The sequence below is a fragment of the Cibotium barometz genome, chromosome 43 (assembly GCF_041138505.1).
Source record: "Cibotium barometz isolate CiBa-2024 chromosome 43, ASM4113850v1, whole genome shotgun sequence".
Lineage (NCBI taxonomy): Eukaryota > Viridiplantae > Streptophyta > Polypodiopsida > Cyatheales > Cibotiaceae > Cibotium > Cibotium barometz.
Window position 1 is genome coordinate 20,820,918 of NC_141088.1, and position 27,621 is coordinate 20,848,538.

At 45.8% G+C, this 27,621-nt stretch overlaps 1 pseudogene across 1 annotated transcript; it reads left to right on the forward strand.

Annotated features, from left to right (window-relative positions):
- On the forward strand, nucleotides 1-26,194 carry LOC147613675 (psbP domain-containing protein 1, chloroplastic-like; annotated as a pseudogene). The gene is made up of 2 exons (XR_015263257.1): nucleotides 1-600; nucleotides 25,846-26,194. The product of XR_015263257.1 is annotated as a psbP domain-containing protein 1, chloroplastic-like (transcript).
- The last annotated feature ends 1,427 nt before the right edge of the window (nucleotides 26,195-27,621 follow it).

Genomic DNA, 27,621 nt, shown 5'->3' on the forward strand with positions numbered 1-27,621 from the left:
CTTCACTTATGCGGCTCCTGAAATCCTGTAGAGTCAGTCAAATTACTTTCGCGAGCTACGGCTATGGCTGCTGCCAGCTATGGCCAAGTGTTACACTCCTTGTCTAACCTCCCCTTTGTGCAGGAACGAGAAGCAATGTCTTGTGTCGCATCGAAAAACTACTCCGGTCACCTCATGCCGCCCTTCCGGTCAGCTCACTCCTAGTCTATCTCGCAGAAACCTGCTTGAATTAGGGTTAGGTTTTCCACTTTTGGTTGAATCATTGCAACCAAGTCTTGCCGCCGCAGAGGTTTCGCTGGGCTACAGGCGACACATTGACAATTTGGACGGATACTCCTTCAGCTATCCGGAGGGATGGATTCAAGTGAGGGGGGCGGGGGCGGATGTGTTCTTCAGGGACCCTGTACATTTGGACGAGAACGTATCGGTGGAGATGAGCTCCCCTTCGTCTTCCCGGTTCAAAGAAGTGGTGGATCTCGGCACCCCTGACCAGGCCGCACAGAGTTCATGTCCACCAGACTTGGCGTCCGCAGAGAGTCCAAGATTGTCTACGCCAACTCCAGAGTAGCAGATGATGGAAAGGTCTACTATGATATTGAGGTATGCATGGATACCCCATGTGCATGATCTTGTTCCAATAAACATTGAAGTATGCATGCCCTTGGCTCCTCTATACCCTTAGCTTCTGAATGCCATGACGTCTGCATGTCTCTTGCCTGCTATGGCTTTGAGGCATGCATGCCTGTCATTTCAACCCACTCAAATCTGCCATTGGTTTCCATTTCTGTTTCCGTTTCCCACGACTATGATGCATACACACATCGATGTCATACAAGCGCAACTTATGTGTACGCATGCCTAGATGTCCTATTGGACCCAAGTGCACCAATAAATACGCCAATGCCACAATGGAGCCAAAAGCATACGTACCTCATTGTCATCACAGGGGAAATGCCATGTCATCCTGGGGTTTAGGTAGGGCCTTGAAGGAGGAGTGGAGGTGTAGAATATTGGGATGTGCTTGTGGCTCTTGTACAATGCTAAAGAGTAGGGGAAAAAGTGAAAAGGGGGAAATGGCCTGTTTTCCCTGCATTTAAGGCTGAGCAGATGTGGGAAACACTGTTTTCTGCCTGGAGGGGTGCCGTTTCCTGTGTTTCTCATAAGTTGTCCAGGTATGTATGCCCTTAGCACCATCATGATTGAGATGGGCATGCCCTTGGCTGTTTTAGCACATAGCTATAATCTGATGATGGGAAGTTCTATCATGACAAAAAGATATATATTCCTTTGGCTCCATTATGACATCTGGCTCATAGTCATGGCCCAAGTTTCAAAGATGGAAAGATCATCTTCACGAAATCGAGTTATGTATCTTGACATCAAGATATGCATGCTGTGCGTGTGTGTTTTGCTCATCAAGTTTCAAATATGGATAACCCTAGATTAGCAGGCAAACCCTAGCTTAATAAGAACAGTTTTCAGTGTAGTGTATTATCTTTGTGCAACCCTAGAGAGTGTGATGAAACAAAGGTTTTTTGATGATGTCAAGGTATGTACGGGCCTCTACAAACCTGGAAAACGTAGGGTTTGCCGATGGTGAAATGCTGTATCATGACATCGGGGTATGTATGCTCTTATAGTATGGAATGTATGTATGTTCCTGCGAAACTGGGTTAGCCAATGAATAAAAGCTTTATTATGACATTTGAGTGTATGTCTGCCCTTGCAAAACCCTACGTTAGCTGATGGTGAAAAACTCAATCATGACAATGAGGTATGTATTTATGGCATTTATGTAGACCTTGGCTGCTTTTGCACATATCTATGTTTGGATAGTTGAAGGGGACAACAGTTTTCAACATGCTTAACCGTAAACAGCTATTTATTTTGCTCACACTAAAGCGCTCATAAAAACAATTTTGGAGTGCTTGAAACTCTAAAGGATATATCAGAAAGAGCAGTATGCATAGCTTCCCTTAAGAAACGGTGAGAAATGTGTCGATAGGTTTTGAGATCGTAGGGTTTTAAGCCTTCCTTAAGAATTGCCAGTAAGAGAAACGATTAAGTTGTTTCATTCAAACCATATGCCGTTTGAGAGATGAGACATGGTGAGACTTCAGTTGTCATAGCTAAGCCCACGGACCAGATATGTCTGTGTTCACATGCATGCACATGAGAGAGAGAGAGAGAGAGAGAGAGAGAGAGAGAGAAGCTTGTGATGTGGTACAAGTGCCATGCAGAGACAAAATACATGGCCTTTATCAATGAAGGAAGGGATTCACTATGTTAGGGATGTGTCAATGACCTCATCTGGGTTCTCTGTATCCACTGCCTGTGCCTCATGGGTGGGGGGGCATTGAGGTATGTACAGCCTTCTACAAACCTGGCAAACCATAGGTTTGCCGATCTTGAAATGCTGTATCATGACATTGGGGTATGTATGCTCTTATGATATGGAATGTATGTATGTTCCTGTGAAACTAGGTTAGTTGATGAAGAAGAAAAGCTTTATCATGACATTGAGTGTATATTTGCTCTTACAAAACCCTATGTTAGCTGACGGTGACAAACTCAATCATGACATTGAGGTTTGTATTTATGGCATTGGTGTACACAGCCCTTGACTGCTTGTGCACATATCAATGTTTGGATAGCTGAAGGGTACAGCAGTTTTCAACATCCGTAACTCTAAATAGCTATTTATTTTGCTCACACTGAAGTGCTCAAAAAAACCAAATTTGGAGTGCTTGAAACTCTAAAGAATATACTACAAAGTGTGGTTTGCATAGTTACCCTTAACATTTGGAGAGACGGTGAGAATTTTTTAATAGGTTTTGAGACCTTAAAGTTTTAACCCTCCCTTAAGAATTACCATTGAGAGAAATGATTAAGTTGTTTCATACAACCATACACTGTTTGAGAGGTGAGACACGTTGAGACTTCAGAAATCATAGCTAAGCTAGTGGATCAGATATGTGTGTGCGAGAGAGAGAGAGAGAGAGAGAGAGAGAGAGAGAGAGAGAGAGAGAGATGTTATTAACGTCTGTGAAAGACCTGAAGGGTCCAAAAGCTGTTACATGTGATCCATAAGTAAATTGGATGTCAAGGCAACATGAAAAAAAGTAAAAGACTAGCTGCCAAAAGGATAGAGAGGATCAATGTACAACATAGACCTCGTGTGTACAATAAAGTAGGCTCATAATATGTCATCATCCTCGCAAACCTGGCCTCAGTATTCCCTCTCTCTCTCTCTCGCCTTGTTTTATCTCTCTTCTACACACTCCATCATGATGATGATATTTTGGGAAGTTTGTTAAACTTCCGACAATCTATCTTTTCAGTTGTATGTGTTGGGTTCTCTGTCCGAGTATTCCCCCAAAATTTGAGTTATATATTTTGTATTTTGGATGTTTTTGGATTATGTAATGCCTTGTATCTATAAAAGGCTCCTCTCCATCATTCCCTTTTTGTCCCTGCTTTAGGCGAGAGGGGGTTTGTATTTGGGTGGATTCGTTATCATAGTGAGTATCATTTGAGTTGTGCTCTCTTGGCTTGAGTATCTCTCTTTCTCTTTCTTTGCTTACTTCATCTCTCTTCTACACACTCCACCACAATGATGATATTTTATCCTCCATAGTTGCATGTGTGATTCCTTGTGAGCCAAAAAACATGGACAAGTTCAACCTCTAAGCTAAGAAAAAGTGGACAAGTTGGCACCAAGGGGGGTGTTGAGAAAAGTGGTGCCAAAGCGTAGCACTAGGAGATTCCCACAAATCGATAGACTAGAGGTCCTCCATCACCTTTAGGTTTTGTGGTTTGGATGGCTAGACCAATTTATGGAAACTTCCAAGTTAAGCGCGTATTGGCGTGAACTCGACTAGGAAGGTGACCTCCCGAGACTTGGCCCCCCACCCAATTTCCTACAGCTTCATCTAGGGATGGACTTACCACTTGTCTTGGTGCAATCCTTGCTTGTTGACACGTTACTAACCTAATCTCCAATTGCTAGAAAAATGGTTCTCCATGGGTTGTGTCATAATATGTGTAACACGCGGAAGCTCTGAGAGTCGTCTTTCAGCCCTAAACACTACTGGAAACATGCTAATGCAAAATGCAGACATGAAGAGAGAGTAGCGAGAGAGAGATATGGTTGGAATTTCAGTATACATCATATAGTACAAAAAGGTACTTTTCTACAGCCCTAGGCCGCCTCATACAAAAGGTGAACATCACCCAAAATTTGGTCCTAATGCTGGACCTGTTGGGGTAAAGGCATTATGCCCACCCTTGTAGTGTGTACAAGCCCATAAGTTTTATAGTACATCGTACACTTAGTACTTTTAATGTACTAAGTGCACTATGTGTACTAGAGCAAATATACATGTGTGATAGGGGAGTCACACACTCATACTGTGAGTTGACTTATCCCCACATGTCTCTCTCTCTCTCTCTCTCTCTCCCTTCTTCTCTGTGTATGTCTCCCACATGAAACCCTAACTCTCTCCATTCAACTGGTATCAGAGCCACGGTTGTGTCCGTGTGTGTGCGGGTGTGCGGAGTCGTCTTCATCGCGAAGAAGAAGCTCGGCTATGGAGCCTTGAGCTTGGCATGAGCAGAGGAGATTGCTTGGAGCTTTCTGGTGCTCAGCAAGGAGCATGTGCGCTGCAAGACAGTGAGAGGGAGAACTTGCTGTCGTACAGCTGTGGGTGAAGCGAAGGGTTTTACGGCTTGCAGATCGTCACACGAGCCGGCAGAGCTGTGAAGCGTGCAGAGAGGAAATCGTGCGTAAAGTGTGAAGCGCTTGAAAGCGCATGAGCTGGAAATCGTGCGCGTGTGTGCGCTTACAGGTGTGACCAACAGCGATATTAGAGCCGCCGCCATCCAGACCCCGTTCACAGCCAGTCGCCAATCCTCCCACGTTCCGCCCGCTATTCTGGGTGGCACGAGTGCAAGAGGCTCAGCCCGTTTCGGCGATACTGCCGCTGCCCACCACTCTCTGCCCGCTAGCCTGGGCAGCACAAGTGCACAGAGTCCGCACTTTCGAGCGGCGCGGCCTGTTTCCACCACAGACGCCAGCACCCGCCGACTCCTTGCGGTGGCCAGGCCTTGTTTGTTGCCGCCGCCTCCGCCTAGTGGCCAGCGCTACAACCGCTCAGTGCCTAGTGGCCATCGCTACAACCACTCGCATCCAGCTGCACACCTCGCAACCATCCAGTGGCTTCATCATGTCAACCTGGTCCTCTGCGCCACAAGGTAACAGAGGGTAAAGTCACGAGGTACCGCCCACCTGCATCCGTACCTGCATAGTAGCAGCAAATTCGACACCCCCCCTGCTGCAACAGAAATCAGAAATTGTTTGAGGTATTTGCTTCAATTTTTTGGGATTTGCATGTCCATTATCATCAATTGAGCAGGTACAGGTCCAAATGGCTCAGATTTTGAGCAAAATTGGCAACATTGGGTGACATTGGTTACATTCGGGCCAAAATTGCAGAAAATTGGATGTTAACATTTGGGACTTTTGATGTAATTGTGCCATTGGGCATTCATACATGCTGTATGATGTGAGCAATCTCACATTTGGGCCAAAATTGCAGGAAATTGGAGTGAAAATCAAAGGGCTTTTGTGCCAATTGGGTTGATTTGCATACAGGCACTGGCATTTGATGTTTTGGGCAATGTGTTGATGCCTGTCAAGCACTCAATGTGCCAGTAAATCAAGGGGCTTTTATGTATTGGATGTATATGTGGCCAGGGGGAAGCATTGTGAAGACTCTGGATGCCTTCATGTGCATTAATGTATCATTCATGATCAGAAATTGATCTTGAATCAAGGGGCTTTTCAAGATTTTGTGCTTGTTGAGCTTGGCAAAGCAGCAGGGAAGACTTTTATGCCTTGAACCCTCAGTAATCCACTTGTAGTCAAGGGGCTTTTGCCCAATTTCTATCCGGGACTGTTGTATGCAGTGGTGGGGACTGTCAAGGTCTGATTTTCACTCATTTGGACAACGAGGAGAGCATTTATTGCTGCTGTACTTGTTGGTACAGATTTGGTACAATTTTGTACAAGTTTTGGCATGGCTGTACATTGATTTGAGTGAGGAAAAGGTTCATTTTCAGCTGCTGTATTTGCTGGTACAGATTTGGTACATCATTGGTGAGCACTTAGTACTGTTGTACAGTACTTTGGAAGGGGAATAGAGCACATCTAAGGTGCTGTCATAAATCTGCAGCAACCAGATTTGGGTGATTTTATCACATTCAGAGGGAGAAGAGTTGCATTCGTGCTTCGGCAGTGGGAGATAAACTTTGGGAGAACAACTGTGAGCACTTTGTGTGCTTTTGGTGCAGTGTTTGCACATCTTGCAGGGAGTCAGGCATTGACTGTGTCAAAGGTTGCATATTGCTATGGCAACCACAGGTGAGAGCTCTTCATTGCTTCACATCAAGAAATGTGAAGGCTCACATAATTATGACATTTGGTAAACCCAGTGCTATAATGTGTTGCTCCAGAAGAAGCAGCACAAGCCCATCAAAGAAAGGGGTGTAATGCCCGCTTCTCTTACTGCTGAAGAATGGGAAGATATGGATGAGCTAGCAAGATCCACTATCATGTTGTGTGTGTCAGACACTTTACTTTTCAGCATACGTGAAGAGAAGACAGCTTGGGGAATGTGGCAAAGATTGCAGGACTTGTATGCCCAGCAAAGTGCCTCAAGCAAAGTGTATTGGTTGAAGAAACTCATAGGTCTTCAAATGAAGGAAGGGGCGTCTATGACAGCCCATCTAAATGAGTTTAATGGTGTTGTCAGCCAGGTCATCAATCAAAAGTTGGCAATGGACGATGAGTTCAAAGCCACCTTTCTCTTATGCACTTTGCCAGAGAGTTGGGACACATTCAGGACAGCCACTAGCAATTCAAATGCTATGCTGTGCTGTCATATGCAGATGTGGAGGATGCTCTCCTTCAAGAGGAGATGAACAGGAAGAACAACTCTGTTGGAAAGTCCAATGCAATGAATACACGTGGGAGATCCCAGCAAAGGGGTAAAAGCCAAGAACGGGGAAGGAGCAAGTCCCGCTCCAAAAAGGACTTGGAATGCCATTATTGTGGCAAGAAGGGACATCTCAAAAAGCAATGCTACAAATGGAAGAATGATCAAAAGGAAAAGGGCAAAGGAAAAGAAGACAAAGATGAAGCCAAAGATGCAAAGCCAAAGGGCAAAAGTGGAGTCAAGATTGAAGAAGTCAATGTGTCACATGGAGGTGACAGTGAGGATGAAGTCCTATTCATGTCTTCACTTGATGCCCATTCACTTCTTGCAGGAGATGGTCATGGTATGCACTCATGGATCATTGATTCAAGTGCCTCCTTTCATGTCACAGGTTGCAGAGACTTGTTTGTCAGGTATACTACTGGCAATGAAGGAGTAGTTTATTTGGGTGACAACCATGCATGCAAGATTCTTGGCAGAGGTGATGTGAGGCTTGTATTTTCAGATGGCTCACAGCTTATGCTCCATGATGTCAGGCATGTGCCTGAGATCAAGAAGAACTTGTTTTCTACTGGACAGCTTGATGATGTTGGTTATGTTACCACATTTGGTGGTGGAAAGTGGAAGATTAGTAAGGGCTCACTGGTTGTTGCCAGAGGCTCTAAGGTGGACACTCTTTACTTGATGCATGCTAATGTTTGTCACCATGCTAATGTAAATGCAACCGAGCTGCCGGAAATCTCTATGTAGCATAGCCGGTTGGGACACATGAGTGTCAAAGGAATGGAGCAATTGTCTCGTTTTGGTTACTTGCATTCTCTAAAGTTCTCAAGCTTTCAGTTTTGTGAGCATTGTATATATGGCAGGCAACTCCAGTGCCCCCACAAGAAAGCTTTTGGACAGAAAGATGCTCAGTTAGAGCTTGTGCATACAGATGTATGTGAGATGCCTCAGCTTTCTTTGGGAGGGGCAAAATATTGTGTCCTTTATTGATGATGCCACACGCAAGGTGTGGGTTTATCCTCTTCGTTTGAAGAGTGATACATTCTTAGTGTTTGAGAAGTTTGTTGCTCATGTTGAGAATCAAACTGGCAAAACACTGAAGGCTTTAGGCGGGACAGCAGAGAGGATGAACAGGACCATTCAGGAGAAGGTCCGTTCTATGTTGTCACATGCTGCGTTACCTCATGGTTTTTGGGCTGAAGCTGTCATGACAGCCGTTCATCTTATAAACAGGTCACCTAACACGAGGCTTGGTGGGAAAGTACCAGAGGAAGTATGGACAGGGAAGCCTCCGTCCTACAAGCACTTGAGAGTGTTTGGTTGCGTTGCGTACGTGCACATACGCAGGGAAATACGCACCAAACTTGATCCTAAGTCTCACAAATGCATATTCCTAGGATATGGTGACAGAGGTGAAATGGGGTATAGACTTTGGGATCCAGTGAATAGAAAGATTATATGCAGCAATGATGTCATTTTTGATGAAACATGCATGTATAAGGAGCCTGCAAGGCAACAGGAGCCTGGCAGAGTCATCTTTGATGATGATGGACATCATGGACAACAACCAAGGGCTGTAAATCAGCCATTACAGCATCAAAACCAGCCCTTAAATGGTGCTGAAAATGGTCCAAATGGACAGCCAGAGATGGCAGAAGATATCCCTATGGATATCCCACAGTTAGAGGAGATACCGGGCATGATCTTTCAACCTTATGGCATGGAACAGGAGCCACCAATAGGTGATATGCAGGCTGGACAGCAACCTGCAAATGATGGTCATTGGGTACGAAGGTCCACAAGACCCTCCAGACCCCCTGACAGGTTTGTTCCAGGGGTTGACTACTTGATGCTCACTGACTATGGGTAGCCCTCATATTATAAGGAGGCTTTACAGAGGACAGACAAGGCTCTTTGGGAGGGTGCTATGAAGTCAGAGATGGATTCTCTGCACAAAAATGGAACATGGAAGTTGGTGCATTTGCCTGCAGGTAAGAAGGTTTTGCCATGCAAGTGGGTTACAGGCTCAAAGTTGCACCTGATGCAAAGCCAAGATACAAAGCCAGGTTAGTGGCAAAGGGCTTCAAGCAGGAATATGGTGTGGACTTCGATGAAATCTTCTCTCTAGTGGTCAAAATGGCCACACTTAGAGCTGTATTAGCTTTGGTTGCTCATGATGATCTGGATTTGATTCAGATGGATGTGAAGACTGCTTTTCTTCACGGTGATCTCCATGAGGAGATATATATGCAACAGCCAGAGGGTTATGCAGTGAATGGAAAGGAGAAGCTTGTATGCAAGCTGAAAAAGAGTCTTTATGGGCTCAAACAGGCACCAAGGGAATGGTATCATAAATTTGATACATTCATGAAATCCCAGGATTTCAGGAGGAGTGACATAGATCACTGCTTATACACCAAGAAAGCTTTGGATGGCAGTCTATTGATCCTCATCTTGTATGTTGATGATATGTTGATTGCCGGGAAATCTCGTAAAGAGATGGATGCCTTGAAGAAGAGGCTACATCAGACCTTTGATATGAAGGATTTGGGTGATGCAAATCACATTTTGGGTATGCAGATACTTCGGGACAGAAATCAGCATGTGTTGTATTTGTCTCAGAAGGAATACATTGGCAAAGTTTTGCAGAGGTTCAATATGGATGGGGGGAAGAAGACTAGTACTTCTTTGCCTCCATATGTGAAACTCAGTGCTATGGACAGCCCACAGTCGGACAGTGACAGGGCTGATATGGCCAAGATTCTGTATGCTTCAGCTTGTGGCAGTCTCATGTATGCCATGGTTGCTACTAGGCCGGACATTGCATTTGCAGTGGGAGTGGTTACTAGATACATGGCCAACCCTGGCAAGAAGCATTGGGAAGCAGTGAAAGGTGTCATGAGATACCTGAAGGGCACACAAGATATGTGCATATGCTTTGGCAAACAGGATGCATCAGTGCATGGTTACACGGATTCGGATTATGCCGGTCATCCAGATAACCGGAAGTCTACTACCGGTTATGTGTTTACATTCACAGGAGGTGCTGTGTCATGGATATCCAGGATGCAGAAGTGCACTGTCTTATCTACTACTACAGAGGCCGAGTATATTACAGCCACAGAGGCTTGCAAGGAGGCATTATGGCTATCTCGGTTAGTGGTTGATTTGGGTTTTACAGGGGATATTCCATTGTTGCATTGTGACAGTCAGAGTGCCATCCAGTTGGCAAAGAACCCTGTCTTTCATGCAAAGACGAAGCATGTGGATGTGAAGTATCACTTCATCAGAGAGGTGATAGAGAACAAGCTGATTCAGCTTGTCAAGATTCATACGGATGACAACCCGGCTGATCTGTTGACAAAGAGTTTGCCTCCAGAGCGATTTGCTCATTGCAGACACTTGATGGGCATTGGATGAGGCCAGTTTCAGCCTTGATATGGCCTTGTATATTATCATGTACATGCTGATTTTTTTTTTCCTTCATTTAAGGGCACTTTGCCTTTAAGTGGGAGGTTGTTGGGGTAAAGGCATTATGCCCACCCTTGTAGTGTGTACAAGCCCATAAGTTTTATAGTACATAGTACACTTAGTACTTTTAATGTACTAAGTGCACTATGTGTACTAGAGCAAATATACATGTGTGATAGGGGAGTCACACACTCATACTGTGAGTTGACTTATCCCCACATGTCTCTCTCTCTCTCTCCCTTCTTCTCTGTGTATGTCTCCCACATGAAACCCTAACTCTCTCCATTCAGGACCCTCAAGACCCAACTCTTATGGAGTTGAATGAATTACAATGATGAGCATCTACGCCTTTTATAGGCTTTTGGACTTCATGGAGTGCTGGCCGATTGGACATAAAATCATCAACATGATGCGCCTGCAGCCGCCTGGGTTTTGATTCAGCTGACAGCCCTTCTGGTCTCAGCCGACAGCTCCTGCTTTTCTCAACACCTTCAACACTTGTTGCATATGCATCAAGTGCTCTTCCCTTGACTTTCTATACACAAGTATGTCATTAAAGAAGATGAAAACTAATTTGTAGTGGCCTGCTCCTAACTCTGGTCTTCTTCTGATCTTTTTCTGGCTGCCCGTTTTGGACTAGCTCCAGAGAATGTCCATGGCATTTTCATGCACATGACATCCCCCTCTGCTAAACTTGATGACGGGATTCCAACTTGTTCTTGGATGACTGTCATCATCCCACTCTATTCCCGGAGTCCCTCTGTCATCCATCCAACTCTGGCAACCCTTTTCACTGAAAACGCAGCCCGGTCTCCAAAACCACTTTGCTCTGAATAAGATCTATGCATCTGTTCCCTCCAGTCCCCAATCCATTCTTGCCCTGACTTTGAACACTGTCTTGGTCTTCATTCCTGAGAAATGAGTCTGGCACTCTCACATCACCCCTTGGAGGATAATCCTCCCTTGGGACCGTTGCCCGAGAACCTATCTGGGTCACAGGACCGCCATCCCCTCTGGCTTTGTGGAATACCACCAACAAACCTCTTGGGAGCTCTTCCCGATTCTGTGTTCCTTGCCTTGGGCTTTGTATCTGTGTACTTTCCTGTACCTTGGACCTGTACACCATCATATGGGACTGATTCAGTGTTTAGCTTTGCTAAGCCTGATGCTCTGATACCAATGTAACACGCGGAAGCTCTGAGAGTCTTCTTTCAGCCCTAAACACTACTGGAAACATGCTGATGCAAAACGCAGACATGAAGAGAGAGTAGAGAGAGAGAGAGATATGGCTGGAATTTCAGTAGATATCATATAGTACAAAAAGGTACTTTTCTACAGCCCTAGGCTGCCTCATACAAAAGGTGAACATCACCCAAAATCTGGTCCTAATGCTGGACCCGAAGTACCCAACTCTTATGGAGTTGAATGAATTACAATGATGAGCATCTACGCCTTTTATAGGCTTGCTGGTTGGCCAGCCGACTGGACATAAAATCATCAACATGATGCACCTGCAGCCGCCTGGGTTCTGATTCAGCCGACAGCCCTTCTAGTCTCAGCCGACAGCTCTTCTAGTCTCAGCCCTTCTAGTCTCAGCCGACAGCTCCTGCTTTGTTCTGGTACAGCCGACAGGGATCCAAGTCCTTCTCCAGTCCAATATTGGCTCCAAACTGTAGCCTGCTCCTAACTCTGGTCTTCTTCTGATCTTTTTCTGGCTGCCCCTTGTGGACTAGCTCGAGAGAATGTCCATGGCATTTTCATGCACATGACAATATGGTAGTAGCTTATTGAGGGATTCCCATGTGTTGGGAATAGTTTTGAAGGAATGGAGGACTCTGATGAAACCCTATCTTGACCTGCATGATGGATCTGGACAAGCACATGTACCTATGGGAATGAAAAAGAAACAGACCCTTTTGGTTAAGGACTAAACGAAGGTTTCGTCCTTGCGCAATGGAGGAAGGGTGGGTGTAGCTAGTGGGCATGGCCAAGGGAGCCAAGGGAGAGGCCTATACCCAGATATATGAAATCGATGTGCATTCACTACCTTGTAGTTGCGTTCCCTTCTGGCCGGCCTGTCTTGATATGTTTTGCTACTGGATCTGGATGCCGATGATGACTTCTTGTTGGCTGCGTTTGCCTCCCCCTGGCTGCCCTTGGGATGTTGCATTAATGGGCTGAATGTTGGCTTTCACAGCCACCTTGAAGCGCTTGAAGATGATGATTATGATCTCTATGCTTCCCTTTATGCAAGGGCTTGAGTGCTCATATGCCTCCTTATGCTTGGGCTGAACACTCTGCTCACATGTTGCAAGATATTGGGAAAAAAACCTCCACCTTGAAAAAAGGCATATCTTTTTGAGGGTTCTTCGCGTTGGATCACCACGCCTTCTTGAGAGAAAAAGTGTGAAGAAACAACACTTTTCCAGCCCTAAGGGATTTTTTTTGGTTATTTTATATTTCATATTTTTGGGGTTTTTGTCTTGGCTGCTGGCCTACACCTTTATAGTGACCAACCAGCACCCCCCTCTACTATAAATAGCATTGCCCATACCTCATCATGCAGGGTACCACTTCATCGCCATATCAGGTACCATCTGGCCGCCTACGAGTAGAGGCTCTCATCTGCGTTTTCGTCTGCTGGTCCAGGCCGCCTACTTCAGGGCTCTCATCAGCCAACGTCAGGCTGTATTCTGGCGCTTGCATCAGGCCTACATCAGCTCACATCTGCGTTTCACCTGAGCATATGTCAGTGCCTACATCAGAGCATATATCAGCGTTTATACATCAGCTTACATCAGCATTTTGCTTCAGCAAACACCTGCGTTTTGCAGCAGCTCACATCAGCGCTTCACATCAGCCCACGTCTGCGCTTACATCAGTCTTACGTCAGGGTTTATATCAGCGTTTATCTCAGCCTTCTTCAGCGCATACATCAGGGCTCACATCCAGCATATCTTGTGCATTTTGGCACAGCCCTTGGGACAGCAGCCCTCTCTGCTACATCGGGACGGCAGCCCTCTTTGCTACACATCGGGACGGCAGCCCTCTGCTTCAGGTATGCAGCACCCGTCACCAGAGCTTGCACCACTAAGGACGGCAGCCCTCTCTGTTGCAGGTACGCAGCACCCGTGTCATCAGAGACTGCACCACCATCATTGTCATCGATGTTGTCTTTTTCCGCTGCCAGTGCTTTGCCTCACATTAACGCGAGCCTTCGTCATCGACCGTGCTTCAGCTCCGACGTCCTTCTCTGCTTCTGCACTGGTCTTCTTTTTTCTCAGAGTCACCTCTCATGTGACGGCTCTTGTACATATCTGCACTCACCTTTTTATATATATTCACTCACATATTTCATGCTGTGTGGTTTTACTCTGATCTCTCGTATTTCTGGGCCTTCCATCCTTTTGCCCTCACATGGTATCAGAGCTATCGTGAGCAAAGGGATTGAAGACCTCGAGAGCACATAGCATGGATCGTCTGCCCGCATTGCTGGAGGACCGATTCTTCTCACCAAAAGATGCTTCTCCAAACTCTAATCTGGACCACATAGGGAATGGGATTTCTTACTTAGTGGAGAATCCTGTTCAAGATCATACTTTGGGAGATGATCAACCCATGCACATCACCTCATCCACACCACCTTTGCCATCATGATCACCCTCTCCGACTTTATCAGATCTTGTTTCCAGAGGGGGATACATTCCTTCTGCCATTGTGTTTGTGTGGGACCCTGGCATACTTCATCTTCTTTCATCTTCTCTCATGGTCCCTTTTTTGGCCTGAGAGGGGGTGTGAAGAAACAACACTTTTCCAGCCCTAAAAAGGGATTTTTTTTTTGGTTATTTTATATTTCATATTTTTGGGGTTTTTGTCTTGGCTGCTAGCCTACACCTTTATGGTGACCGACCAGTAACCCCCTCTACTATAAATAGCATTGCCCATACCTCATCATGGAGGGTACCGCTTCATCGCCATATCAGGTACCATCTGGCCGCCTACAAGCAGAGGTTTTCATCTGCGTTTTCCTTTGTTGGTCCAAGCCGCCTACGTCAGGGCTTTCATCAGCCAACATCAGGCTGTATTCTGGCGCTTGCATCAAGCCTACATCAGCTCACATCTGCGTTTCACCTCAGCATATGCGCCTACATCAGAGCATATATCAACGTTTATATATCAGCTTACATCAGAGTTTTACTTCCGCAAACACCTGCATTTTGCTGCAGCTCACATCAGCCCACATCTGCGCTTACATCAGGCTTACGTTAGGGTTTATATCAGCGTTTATCTCAGCCTTCTTCAGCGCATACATCAGGGCTCACATCCAGCATATCTTGTGCGTTTTGGCACAGCTCTTGGGACAGTAGCTCTCTCTGCTACACATCGGGACGGCAGCCCTCTCTGCTACACATCGAGACAGCAGCCCTCTCTGCTTCAGGTACGCAGCACCCGTGTCACCAGAGCTTGCACCACTCGGATCATAGCCCTCTCTGCTCTAGGTACGCAGCACCCGTGTCATCAGTGACTGCACCACCATCATTGTCATCGGCGTTACCTTTTTACGCTGCCACTGTCACCTCAGAGTGCTTTGCCTCACATTGACGCGAGCCTTCGTCATCGACCGTGCTTCAGCTCCGACGTCCTTCTCTGCTTTTGCACTGGTCTTCTTTTTGCTGAGAGTCACCTCTCATATGAGGGCTCTTTTACATATCTGCACTCATCTTTTTATATATATTCACTCACATACTCATGCTGTGTGGTTTTCCTCTGATCTCTCGTATTTCTAGGCCTTCCATCCTTGCCTCACATTGTATCAGAGCTATCATGAGTGTCACGTGCATCATGCCACGTAGACATTTCTGTACAGAAGGTGCAGGACCTGGGATGGTGAACTGGTCCCATGTGAGCCCAGTCCGGGACGAGTCAGCCAGGGATCCATCTCAGTTGTTCGAGGTCAGGTGTGCATTGTCCTGCACAGGAGTCCAAGGTCACGTGTGCACTGTCCTGCACTTGAAACGGTGCCAGTCCGTGCTGTGAGTCTCCCTCTAGAATGATGTCAGTGATTTTGTGTATCTGGTATGGTACCGGATCCCAGATCACTGAGTAGTTAGTGTTTAGGACAAGGGGCCAGCCCATAGGGCTTCCCCGGATCTTAGCGTGGGCATGGGAATGGTGTGGAACCACCCCCATGAGGGCCAGGAAGGCCCAGGCTGAACCCACCAGCCATGGAGGGGTGTGGGATAGCCCTAGGGCAAGAATAAGGCAAATTCCAGGAGTTTACAGCCTTTACATGGCTGTAGGGCAGGTATGGGGCAGCCCATACAGGCTGCCCAGCCCTTGGAATGTGGGCAAAGGCTGTGCCCAGCCCTCTGGAAGCAAGCACATGAGGCCCAGTCATCTAGGGAATAATGCGCAGCATTTTAGGTGATTTTTTCAGCATTTAATGCTGTTATCTCAGTCGTGGGAGACATTTAGAACTGGCTGCCTGTTTATCTACTGGCCGACTGCTGTTGGGAAGTAGTATAAATGGTGGAGGTCACAATCCCATTCAATCATCTCATTATTCACCAAGAGCTCAAGCAAATCAAGGGCTAGACAAGCCAAGGGAGTTGCTAAGCAAAGGGGTGGAGAACTGAAGGTCAAGGGTAGGGATTTCCCAGCCAAGAAAGGTCAAGAATTTTGTATTTTCTTTTCAGATTCACATCATTCTAATAAAGCAAATACACCATGCGTGGTGGGGGCCCTACAGAGGGTAATTGGGACCCAAGACTGTGTCCTCTCCATCTCTCCCTCTCTCTCTCTATTTTCTGCACATCTCCTCTCAGTTTGTGCGTTAATTTCCGTCGCGAAAAGAGTGCTGAATTCTGAGTATTGAAGTTACCAATTCTTCTCCGAAGCTTCCGCATATTACAGTGGTATCAAAGCCTACTTCAAGTACAAAGATTCAGCAAAGAAACCAGATTTTTTTTTTCTCGCTCGTGTGGTTGGTTTTTAGACGCCGGTGTCTACCCCTTTCGGAGTGACTCCTGTCCCTCGAAGGACGGTTGGTTTTTAGCCTCCGGAAGGCTCCCGACGTCTCCCACACAGATAGTGGATGGTCAGATTGCATTCCGGAAAGGAAGTGCATTTTTCTGCTATGGCGAGCTTCGACGACGAGAGAAACCAAGAACTATGGGACCAGAGTGCACCAGGCAGCCCAGCTAGGGCACCAGGCTTGAGTGTCACAGACATGTTCCAGCAGATGATGCGAACAGACAGCCAAGTTGGATGAGCAGAAGGCGCAGATCTTGGCTCTGGAGGAGCGTACCCGCTCTCCAGCGTCGCGTTTTCCATCTCCTTCTCCCTCTCCTTCCGTATCCCAGATACCAGATCCTTGACTCAGGAACCCTCTCACAGGGTCACAGCCACAGCCACAGCCAAGCTATTTGCTTGAGTTGCAGATGCGTGCATTGGAGATCCGACAACGAGAAGACGAAGCCATGTGACGCGTGGAACACGAGCGTTACCTCAAAGCATTGGACGTCAGATTGACATCGGCGGCGCCCTTGAATCATTTTCCCGAGAAAATGAACTTCAGTAAGTATAATGGTAAACTTGATCCCACAACTCTCTATTCATGGTTACATCAATTTGAAGCTTACTTTGCCACAATTAGGAAAACAGATACTGACAGAGTGATCTTAGCCAGTTGGTACTTGGAAGGTGAGGCCATTCCTTGGTGGACTGAGTGGGCTCATGCCCATACCAGAGCAGGTATGGCAGCTTATGTGTGGGACGAGTTTGTCCGCGACCTTAAGCAGCGGTTTCTACCGCCCCACTACCTTGAGCGACTCGAAGACGAGTTCAAGGGAGCGCGTCAGAACGTGCAACCAGTCCTTCAGTTTGCCAATAGAATTTCGACTTTATGTCTGCAATTAGGCTTATCTGATACGGACAAGAAAGGGCAGTTTTTGTATGGCTTGGACACGCAAATCCAATGGGAGGTGCAGCCACCTTTGAGGACGCACTCTTGCTTGCGCAGAGTGCAGAAATGAAACATAATGGTGGCAAGCCCAAGACTTCCCAGCCGGCTTCTCCCAGGGCTGCCGCCTCGGGGGGCAAAGTCCAGAACCAGACGGGTCTTCCCCAGGACAGAGCCCGGGAGCCTCTGGCTCCAAGAACTCGAACAATGCGTCTAAGCTTACTCCAGACCAAAAAGCGGAGGCAGGCAAGACAGGTGGCAAGTGAAGTGCTGAGGAGCTTTCTCAGTACAAGGAGGAGGGTAGATGTTTCTTTTGTCATACAAAAGGACATACTTCTTGGGATTGTCTGAAGAAGCCTCCAAAGCCCGCTGCCGCCGCCTCCATAGCTTCCGTGGTGAGCTCAGCTCCCACACAGACCCAGCGGCTACCCCTAGTTCTTCAAACCCCGGTGCTTCAGTTGAAGCAATTATTAGGCGGGAGCTCGAAGATAAGCAGAAGGGCGCCCATGACCAGGAGTATGAGCGCAACGAATTGCTCAAGTCCTTTGGCTACATAGGTGGCGAGAGAGTCGTTGTCTTGTTTGACAGCGGCAGCACGGAGGATGTGGGCACGGAACAGGCCGCTAGGCGTGCTTGTTTTGATCTGACTTCAGTGGACAAACAGGTTGAGGGTTTTAGCACAGGCATGACAACGAGCGTCAAGTATGAAGCTCTAGGTGCTAAGTTAGTGATTCAGGGCATAGAGTTTGTGCGTGATTTTATGGTTGCCCCTCTTGTCGGAGCAGACATAATTCTGGGTATTCAGTGGTTTCACAAGTTTCTTCCTGATGTCAAGTGGGACAAGCACACGTTACAGATCAATCGGAATGTGTCAAACGCCCCAGTGACCATTAAGTGTGAACCAGGAATTCCGAACTTTTCGCTCATAAGCCACTTACAGGCTAAGTGAGCAGTCAGGAAAGGCGCACAGTGTGCGATGATTTACATCCACACAGCCCAGACGGTGGCCAGTGCTTCCGAGAAGTACTCGGTTCTCCATGAAAAGTTCCAAAAGATTTTTCTTCGGGACAGCCTCTCCCCCCAGCTTCCCCCGTTCAGCGTGTCGCCATTTGCAGCACCGATCTTATTTGTCAAGAAGAAAGATGGGTCTTCCCGTTTGTGTGTCGATTATCGTGCACTCAACAAGCTGATTATCAAGAGGAGATTCCCAATGCCTCGAATTGACTATATTCTCGAGAGGCTGAATGGAGCAAAGGTGTTCTCAAAATTGGATTTAAAGAAAAAAGATGGGTCTTCCCGTTTGTATGTTGATTATCGTGCACTCAACAAGCTGACTATCAGGAGCAGATTCCCAATGCCTCGAATTGACTATATTCTCGAGAGGCTGAATGGAGCAAAGGTGTTCTCAAAACTGGATTTAAAGAGTGGGTACCACCAGGTGCAGATTGTGGAGGGGAACATCCCCAAGACAGCCTTCCGTACGGAACGAGCCCACTATGAATTTGTGGTCATGCCATTTGGCTTGAAGAACGCCCCAGCTACATTTAACCGCATGATGATGCGTGTTTTCCGGGATTTGATTGGAAAGTGTGTGTTCATATTTCTGGACGACATACTAGTATTTTCAGCTACGGTTGAGCAGCATGACATTGATGTGGAGAAAGTCCTTAAGTTCCTAGAAAGCAGCGAGCTCTATGTCAATGAAAAGAAGTCAAAATTTTATCTGTTCCAGGTGCATTACTTGGGATATATAATAAGTGCTGAAGCCATTCGACTTGATCCGGCTAAAGTGGCCGAGATTGTCAATTGGGAAGTATCTCAGACAGCCTATGACATCAGATCATTTGTGGGTATATGCTAGGCATATTTTACCATTACCACTTAATTCTTAAAATGTGCATTGCTACATCTATTATGTGATGCTATCTGACACAAGACGATAAACCAATTAATGATACACATTGGTATCCACCGTGAACATAATGTACGGGAAGGCACATCTAAGGGACTAACTAATAGGACATCGACAAGTTTTCTGACCTCTCGGCAGATCTCACCGATCTGCTAAAGGGAGTGAAAACAAGAAGGCAAAAGATTCGAATGACTCCACGAGCGTTGGAGGCATTCTAGAACCTCAAGGTGGCTTTATCAGAAGCGCCTTGTTTAGCTCTTGCCTCGTGGGACGACCCATTTCAGGTGATCGCCGATGCGAGTAACATCGCAATTGGAGGTGTATTGCAACAGAATGGTCATCCAGTAGCTTACGTCTCGTAAGTTACTGCCCGTCGAGAAGAACTACTCAGTCTACAATCGTGAACTCCTAGCAGTTATATAGGCCTTGAAACATTGGAAACATTTTTTGTATGGCCGTGACTTCGAGGTTCGCGCTGACCATCAGGCATTACGTTGGATTCAGACGATGCCAAGTGCACAGTGGAGTGATCGACAACACCGCTGGAGTCAGATATTCCAGCAATTCGGTGGTATGATTGAGTACCTTCCAGGAAAGGCCAATCGAGTGGCCGATGCTTTGAGTAGGAAGGGATAAGTGTCTACGATTCAGACCACTAGAGTTGATCTTGTTGGTATAGGACTGGAGGACATGAAGCACACGTACGCGGATCTCGAGGAATTCGGTACACAGTGGGAACAAGCATTGGATGCCACAGGACCATGCCACTTTCTGATACGCGATGGTTGGCTTTTCTACAAAGGCCGACTATGTGTCATGAAGTCGTTCAGGGCAGCTCTTCTCCATGATGCCCATGACGCCATTACAGGTGGTCATAGGGGCATGAATTCGACTCTGGAGAAATTAGAACGGCAATACTAGTGGCCAAAGATGAGGCGTGATGTGTTTACATATGTACAACGATGTGACATTTGTCAAAAGGTGAAAGCGCCTCGTGGAAAGAAGATAGGGTTGTTAGAGTCCTTGCCAATTCTTGAGGGTCCTTTCCAGGACATTTCGATGGACTTTGTCACAAATCTGCCTCCCAGTCCGAGTAAGCGTAATACGCAGTGCTTAACTATTGTTGATAGGTTTATGCTTATTCCTTGCAGGGCTAATGTGACTGCCGAGTTGTTCATTCGGCATTGGTACTCGATTGGCGGGATTCCTAGGACCATAGTGTTAGATCGAGACGCCAAGTTTACCAGTCATTTTTGGAAGGCATTGTTTGATAATTTTGGTACTAAGTTGAATTTTTTCAATGCATTCCATCCACAGACGGATGGCCAGACAGAGATATACAACCAGTTGGCCTTTGATGTGCTGAAGTGTTATGTCCACGATCAGCAAGGTAAGTGGGAATCGTATTTGCCTCTAGTTCAAGCTGTTTTGAATGATTCTTTTTCTTCAGCTATTGGCAGGACTCCATATGAGGCAGCGTTTGGAAGACCTTTCCAGTCGTCGTTGACCAGGACTTCGTCTTCAGTACCGGAGGGGAACAGAGTGACAGAGTCTTACTAGGAGATTTTAGAGGCAGTAAAAGACAGATTGGCTAAAGCGCAAGAGGCCTACACTCGACAGGCCAATAAAGACCGAAGGGATATGAAGTTTTCGGAAGGGGATTGGGTTTATCTTCGGATTATGAAGCAAAGATTGAAACGGGTGGGCAAGCGATGCCCAAAGTTGTCTTTCAGGAGCTTTGGACCTTTTCCCATCAGGAAAAAGATTAATGAGGTGTCTATGCAGTTAAAGCTACCTCCGAGTTGGACTATGCACGATGTATTTCATGTCAGTTGGTTAAAGCCATATGCAGGTCCACCCCCTTCAAAGGTCAAAGTCGAAACGGAACCAGACATTGTTGATGAAGCAGAAGTTATGGTTCCAGAACAGATCCTTCTGCACCGTTTCAAGCATGGCTCAGGCTGAAGACTACGACAGTTCAGGATCGAGGAACCCATGAAGCGGTATGGCTTGACAAAGTTTTTCGAAGACTATCCGGCGTTATTGAAGGATTATTTGGAGGCTATGCAACTTCCGTCAAGTTAAGCAGAAGGGGATGTCACGTGCATCCCGCACTTGGATGCCACGTAGACATTTCTGTACAGAAGGTGCAGGACCTGGGATGGTGAACTGGTCCCATGTGAGCCCAGTCCGGGACGAGTCAGCCAGGGATGCATCTCAGTTGTCCGAGGTTAGGTGTGGATTGTCCTCCACAGGAGTCCAAGGTCAGGTGTGCACTGTCCTGCACATGAAACAGTGCCAGTCCGCGCTGTAAGTCTCCTTCTAGAATGATGTCAGTGATTCTGTGTATTTGGTATGGTACCGGATGCTAGATCACTGAGTAGTTAGTGTTTAGGACAAGGGGCCAGCCCATAGGGCTACCCCGTATCTTAGCGTGGGCATGGGAATGGTGTGGAACCCCCCCATGAGGGCCAGGAAGGCCCAATCTGAACCCACCAGCCATGGAGGGGCTGTGGGATAGCCCTAGGGCAAGAATAAGGCAAATTCCAGGAGTTTACAGCCTTTTCATGGCCGTAGGGCAGGTATGGGGCAGCCCATACAGGCTGCCCAGCCCTTGGAATGTGGGCAAAGGCTGTGCCCAGCCCTCTGGAAGCAAGCGCATGATGCCCAGTCATCTAGGGAATAATGCGCAGCATTTTAGGTGATTTTTCCAGCATTTAATGCTGTTATCTCAGTCGTGGGAGACATTTAGAACTGGCCGCCTGTTTATCTACTGGCCGACTGCTGTTGGGAAGTAGTATAAATAGTGGAGGCCACAATCCCATTCAATCATCTCATTATTCACCAAGAGCTCAAGCAAATCAAGGGCTAGACAAGCCAAGGGAGTTGCTAAGCAAAGGGGTGGAGAACTGAAGGTCAAGGGTAGGGATTTCCCAGCCAAGAAAGGTCAAGAATTCTGTATTTTCTTTTCAGATTCACATCATTCTAATAAAGCAAATACACAATCCGTGGTGGGAGCCCTACAGAGGGTAATTGGGACCCAAGACTGTGTCCTCTCCATCTCTCCGTCTCTCTCTCTATTTTCTGCACATCTCCTTTCAGTTTGTGCGTTAATTTCCGTCGCGAAAAGAGTGCTGAATTTTGAGTATTGAAGTTACCGATTCTTCTCCGAAGCTTCCGCATATTACAGTGAGCAAAGGGATTGAAGACCTCGAGAGCACATAGCATGGATCGTCTACCCGCACTTCCGGAGGACCGATTCTTCTCACCAGAAGATGCTTCTCCAAACTCTGATCTGGACCACATAGGAAATGGGATTTCTTACTCAGTGGAGAATCCTGTTCAAGATCATATTTTGGAAGACGATCAACCCATGCACATCACCTCATCCACACCACCTTTGCCATCACGATCGCCCTCTCCGACTTTATCAGTTCTTGTTTCCAAAGGGGGATACATTCCTTCTGCCATTGTGTTTGTGTGGGACCCTGGCATACTTCATCTTCTTTCATCTTCTCTCATGGTCCCTTTTTTGGCTTGAGAGGGGGTGTGAAGAAACAACACTTTTCCAGCCCTAAAAAGGGATTTTTTTGGTTATTTTATATTTCATATTTTTGGGGTTTTTGTCTTGGCTGCTGGCCTACACCTTTATGGTGACTGACCGGCACCCCCCTCTACTATAAATAGCATTGCCCATACCTCATCATGCAGGGTACCACTTCATCACCATATTAGGTACCATCTGGCTGCCTACAAGGAGAGGCTCTCATCTGCGTTTTCCTCTGCTGGTCCAGGCCGCCTACTTCAGGTCTCTCATCAGCCAACATCAGGCTGTATTCTGCCGCTTGCATCAGGCCTACATCAGCTCACATCTGCGTTTCACCTCAGCATATGTCAGTGCCTACATCAGAGCATATATCAGCGTTTATACATCAGCTTAAATCAGCGTTTTGCTTCAGCAAACACCTGCGTTTTGCTGCAGCTCACATCAGCGCTTCACATCAGCCCACATCTGCGCTTACATCAGGCTTACGTCAGGGTTTATATCAGCGTTTATCTCAGCCTTCTTCAGCGCATACATCAGGGCTCTCATCCAACATATCTTATGCGTTTTGGCACAGTCCTTGGGACAGCAGCCCTCTTTGCTACACATCGGGACGGCAGCCCTCTCTGCTACACATCACGAAAGCAGCCCTCTTTGCTTCAGGTACGCAGTACCCGTGTCACCAGAGCTTGCACCACTCGGGACAGCGGACCTCTCTGCTCCAGGTATGCAGCACCCATGTCATCAGAGACTGCACCTCCATCATTGTCATTGACGTTACCTCTTTTCGCTGCCACTATCGCCTTGGAGTGCTTTGCCTCACATCGACGCGAGCCTTCGTCATCGACCGTGCTTCAGCTCCGACGTCCTTCTCTGCTTCTGCACTGGTCTTCTTTTTGCTCAGAGTCCTCTCATATGAGGGCTCTTGTACATATCTGCACTCACCTTTTTATATGTATTCACTCACATATTTCATGCCTTGTGGTTTCACTTTGATCTCTCGTATTGTTGGGCCTTCCATCCTTTTCCCCTCACAAAAAGCTGCAGTCTTTTTGTCAAAACCCGACTCTTTGATACCAATGTAACGTGGGTACTTGCGGCAACGTATTTATGATTGACTGATTGTGATTAGCACCTAATCAAAGACTTAAACCCATGCAAAAAACTGTTTCTTCTTCATGCTCAATGCAACATGATTGACTGATTGTGATTTGCACCTAATCAAAGACTTAAACCCATGCAAAAAACTGTTTCTTCTTCATGCCTGTGGAAACATATTTATGATTGATTGATTGTGATTAGCGCCTAATCACCATCATTGTAAAATGGGTGCTTGCGGGAAATGTATTTATTGTGATTAGCGCCTAGTGAGAGAGTTAAACCCATTCAAAAAACTGTTTCTTCTTCATGCTCAATGCACAGTAGAGAAGATGACCTAGTCTCTCTTGTATTACTTATCATGAAATATGTACAATGATGAACTAGAGATATAAGGCCAACAGTCTGAGCGTTGTAGCAAGATGCCCCTCACAATGAGGAACCATCATGCAAAGTCAGGCTCATTGATTGAGTGTTGTCCTGTTTGTCTGCCACATATGCCTCCGCCTATAAGGCCGTCAGCTTCCCAAACTGCCCATTTCTTCTATGAGCATGTGTTTGGTGGTGTGGTTTCCATGACTGTGTTTGTGCAGACATTGCAGGGGGAAGAGCTGGAAGGATAAAGTAGAAAAGAAAGCAATCGAGAGAGAGTGCAAAAACCCTAATACATAAAAACCCAAAAAAATCTAGAAATTCTTAACCCTACAAATGCAAGAACCCTAGGGAGCCAAAAACCCTAAAAGACAAAAATACACAGAGAGTGCAAAAACCCTATTACATGAAAACCCAAAAATTTGAGAAATTCTAAACCCTGCAGATACAAAACCCTAGAAAGCCAAAAAACCCTAAAAGATGCAAAAGAGAGAGAGAGAGAGAGAGAGAGAGAGAGAGAGAGAGATTTTATTAGTGACTACTAAAGACCAAATGGGTCTATGAGACCAAAACTGTTACATTCGTTTCATGTGTAAACTAATCATAAACATAAACATGGAAGATAAAAAAGCGATACCGAAACTGCCCATTTCTTCTATGAGCATGTGTTTGGTGGTGTGGTTTCCATGACTGTGTTTGTGCAGACATTGCAGGGGGAAGAGCCGGAAGGATAAAGTAGAAAAGAAAGCAATCGAGAGAGAGTGCAAAGACCCTAATACATAAAAACCCAAAAAAATCTAGAAATTCTAAACCCTACAAATGCAAGAACCCTAGGGAGCCAAAAACCCTAAAAGACAAAAATACACAGAGAGTGCAAAAACCCTATTACATGAAAACCCAAAAAATTGAGAAATTCTAAACCTTGCAGATACAAAACCCTAGAAAGCCAAAAAACCCTAAAAGATGCAAGACAGAGAGAGAGAGAGAGATTTTATTAGTGACTAGTAAAGACCAAATTGGTCTCTGAGACCAAAAATGTTACATTCGTTTCATGTGTAAACTAATCATCAACATAAACATGGAAGATAAAAAAGCGATAGAGATTAGGCCCGTGTACTACTCTGCCTTGTGAATATAGAGAGTAATGAGGCCAGTGAAACCACTGGGGTGCATGATCTGTCATCCTCAATGTCATCATGCAGGGAGCTAATGTCCACTGCTTGGGGAGGTGCTGCTATGCAGGTAGATTATTTTGTTTTTGCACGGCTTATATGTGTTCTAATGTGCAATTATTGCACTTGGTGTTTTCATATTCCTAGTCTTGAAGCCAGTGTGTTTGGTTTCCTTGTTCCTGCCCAGGTGAATGATACTTTTTTAACAGAATTGTATGGAACAGAACTTGTGTTGTGGTGTTTCTTAAGGTGGATATCGTATGTTCCCTCCACGTGAGCATAAAACTCATAGAGCATTTATATTTGGTGTTGAGCAGGTGAATGTGAAGTCTTATGCAAACAATCAGCAGTTGGCTGTAATGCCACAAGATAGAGTTGTGCAGTTAGTTTGGGACAGGAGATATCTTTCTGTATTAGGTGTAGAGAACAGCAGGCTATATGAGCTGAGATTACAAGCTCTTGAGTATGTGTTAGCCAAGGAGGAAGGTGATCTACGAAAGATTATGGACTCATTCAGAGTTTTCAAGATATGATCTTTGATGTAAAAAAGAATTCCCAATTGTTTTGTATCTCAAGGGGAGGGTGGTTTTTATGCAAGAACCTTAATGCCTCTGTAACGTAAGAAAGTTTTACCTTAATCACGAGAGTTTGGTTGTTTTTATCAAACAATAATAATGGTTTTGACTGCAATGTAATTCTTTCTATCCAAAAAAGCAGCGCAATTGCCAGACCAGCTACCACACAGGCATGTGTGGTGTTTGGGAGGGGGGAGGAAGACATCTAGGAAAATTTATCCACCAAGGTAGACCTATCTTTAGGGTGGTCTGTTTTTCGTTTGATAAAAAATACTATTTAATGTATTATGCACATATGAACTTCTTGAACCCGTTCATCGAAAATATATAAATAATCAATAATGATTTTCTTTAAAACACACACATATATATATCTCTCTCTACATGCATACTTAACAAATATGAACACCTAGAAAGTTAGCATAGAAGACCTATATCTATTTGAAAATGTAATACGTGCACCTTGAAAGTCATCATAGAATATTGTTTCTTAAGAGAGTTTCAAAAGCTCGCAAAACCTTTTGAGTTTTTGGAAACTTAAATTTGAAAACCTTGATATCTTTCTGTAACATTTGAAAAGTTAGATATGTACTTTGTCAAACGTTTAAGCAACTTGATACTGAAGTTTTCGTCCAAGTTGCAACCACTTGATATGTGTTAATTATTTCTATCTTTAGTGGTCCTCCACGATCATCAAAGTAAGTGGGAATCGTATTTGCCTTTAGTTCAAGCTGTTTTAAATGATTCTTTTTCTTCAGCTATTGGTAGGACTCCATATGAGGCTACGTTTGGAAGACCTCTCCAGTCGTTGTTGACCAGGACTCTGTCTTCAGTACCGGAGGGGAACAGAGTGACGGAGTCTTACCAGGAGATTTTAGAGGCAGTAAAAGACAGATTGGCTAAAGCGCAAGAGGCCTACACTCGACAGGCCAATAAAGACCGAAGGCATATGAAGTTTTCGAAAGCGGATTGGGTTTATCTTCGGATTATGAAGCAAAGATTAAAACAGGTGGGCAAGCGATGCCCAAAGTTGTCTTTAAGGAGCTTCGGACCTTTTTCCATCAGGAAAAAGATTAATGAGGTGTCTATGCAGTTAAAGCTACCTCCGAGTTGGACTATGCACGATGTATTTCATGTGAGTTGGTTAAAGCCATATGCAGGTCCACCCGCTTCAGAGGTGAAAAACGAAACGGAACCAGACATTATTGATGAAGCAAAAGTTATGGTTCCAGAACAGATCCTTTTGCATCGTTTCAAGCATGGCTCAGGTCGAAGACTACGACAGTTCAGGACCGAGGAACCCATGGAGCAGTATGGCTCGACATAGTTTTTCAAAGACTATCCGACGTTATTGAAGGATTATTTGGAGGCTATGCAACTTTTGTTAAGTTAAGCAGAAGGGGATGTCACGTGCATCCTGCACTTGGATGCCACGTAGACATTTCTGTACAGAAGGTGCAGGACCTGGGATGGTGAACTAGTCCCATGTGAGCCCAGTCCGGGACGAGTCAGCCAGAG